Source organism: Arachis ipaensis, chromosome B03, assembly GCF_000816755.2.
Source record: "Arachis ipaensis cultivar K30076 chromosome B03, Araip1.1, whole genome shotgun sequence".
In the NCBI taxonomy this organism is placed as follows: Eukaryota; Viridiplantae; Streptophyta; class Magnoliopsida; order Fabales; family Fabaceae; genus Arachis; species Arachis ipaensis.
This window is the reverse complement of record NC_029787.2, coordinates 111,051,165-111,053,386: the sequence shown is the minus strand read 5'-3', so window position 1 is coordinate 111,053,386 and position 2,222 is coordinate 111,051,165. Positions and strand designations below refer to the sequence as shown.

General features: G+C 28.7%; 1 long non-coding RNA gene across 1 annotated transcript; it reads left to right on the top strand.

The window, feature by feature from the left end:
* Nucleotides 845-1,689, top strand: LOC107634611. Its single transcript, XR_001619012.2, has 2 exons — nt 845-1,134; nt 1,260-1,689. It is a non-coding gene; the product is annotated as an uncharacterized LOC107634611 (long non-coding RNA).

Genomic DNA, 2,222 nt, shown 5'->3' with positions numbered 1-2,222 from the left:
AAGTCCCTTTTCGCCAGTGGAGCCGTCGGAGGAGTGTCAATTCCGTTTCTCACCTCTTTTTTTATTTAATTTTTTAATTTTAAAATTGATTGAATATAATAAATTAATGATAATAGTTTGATTGGAATTTGAAAGTATTTTTTTGTTTGAATTTTGATGCTTTGTTGTTGTTAGGTTTCTCGAAGGAACGATTTTGATGTTTCATTGTTTCATTTGTCTGAAAACACTGAAGCCTTTGGCTTCTGTCATACTAAATTATTTATTTTTAATATTTCATAGACCGATAATTATGGGAAATAATTGTGTTTTTTATTTTATTTAATGGGATCTTGTGAGTAACATGATGTGTTGAATTAATATGACCGATGTTGTTCATTTGGGAAGTAGTATTGATTGTGCTCTTGGTTATATATCACTGTCCCTTTTATTAGGTTTGGATTGGATCATGATTAAAGAACTACTACAAATTTGGTGAATTTACAACAAAATATTCATTGTTTTTAGAGATTTAGATTATAAAGTTTGTTTATTGTTGATTATGAAATTTGTTTATTGTTGATTGTTGTTGTTGTTGTCATAATGCTGGTTTGCAATACTTGTCCAAGTCTTCGGATAAAAAGTCTTCGATATGCTTTTTCTCTTAGACTTGATCATATTGATCATACACTTACTTGGTATATATATATTGATCCAAATTTTATATATATTCACAAGCCACTTTCTGTAGCACACTAAGCTTAGAACAAATTTTTCTTAATGTCACAGAAATAACAAATTATGGAACTACAAAAATAGCAACCTCTCCCTTAAACTCTTCATCTTACCGTGACTTTGTATATATATATATATTTTGATCCAAATTTTATATATGTTCACAAGCTACTTTTACTGAATTTCATATATTCTACCTTTTCTGTAGCACACTAAGCTTAGAACGAATTTCTCTTAGTGTCACATAAATAGCAAATTATGGAACTACACAAAGAGTAGCAACCTCTCCCTTAAACTCTTCATCTTGCCGTGACTTTGGCTTGTAGCATGCCTCTTGTTTTGGTTCATGCAGTTTTGTGGATTGGTTTTATGGTTTTGAGGTTGTGGATTATGATGCTGGTTCTGCTGCTACTTCAAGAGAAGGTGCTCCTCTTTTTGAAATATGTTTGATCATTTATATTTCTTTATTAAATAGCAAGTTAAATGGCAAGTTATGACTGTTCGATGAATTTATTATGTTTGACTGTGTGACCGGAGAACTCCCGAAGAGATGAATGGACCTTACAAATATGATCCTGCTCCGACTTCTTTGTTCTGAAAGCAAGCTACCATGATTTAATTGAAGCTTTTGGTGGAAAAGGCCATCTTGTTGGGACACCAGATGAACTTAAGTCTGCTCTTTCAGCATTCTTCTCGGCTTAGAAATCGGCCATTATCAATGTTATTGTTGATCCCTATGCTAGTTCAGAGAGTAGGAGGCTGCAATAACACAAATTACATAGCCTTATGGTTTTCTATGGTTTTCATTTTTAGATTTCAAATTTCAATAACACAAATTATATAGCCTTATAGTTTTCATTTTTGTGATTTTTTAAAGTGTACCATGATATGATACTATATTCTATGAATCCACATAAATGTAAAATGTTACATGATCATAATAAATACTTGAATGATGGAAACTGAATTTTATATATACTTATTACTACTATTTCTGTTTCATTTTATCCATTCTTTTTTTTTGTATGTTCTTAAAATGAGGTATTTTGAAAGTAAAAAAAAAAAGAGAAGGTATTTCTGGTATAATTTGTATATAATAAATAAGCAAAAGAATAATAGTGACAAAATAAAAGGGATTATAGGAATATCTTTCATTGAATATTTATAGTTTCATTGAATTTTCAGTTAGGTCCCTATACTTTTTTTTTTCCTTTTCAATTAGGTCCATAAGGGTATAAAAGTAATTTCACAATTCACTAACATTTTTTTGACGTTTAACGTTAATAGGGACTAAATTGGAAAAAAAATAATGTATAGGGACCTAATTGAAAAGAAAAAAAGTATAGGGACCTAATTGAAAATTCGGTAAAACTATAGAGACCTGCAGAGTAATTAAACCTAAATAATATAAATACTAATAAATAATTTTTTTGGAATTTTCTATAATTATTTTTTTTTGTTTTAATATTATTAATTTATTTTATTTTGTATATATTATAATTAATAAATAA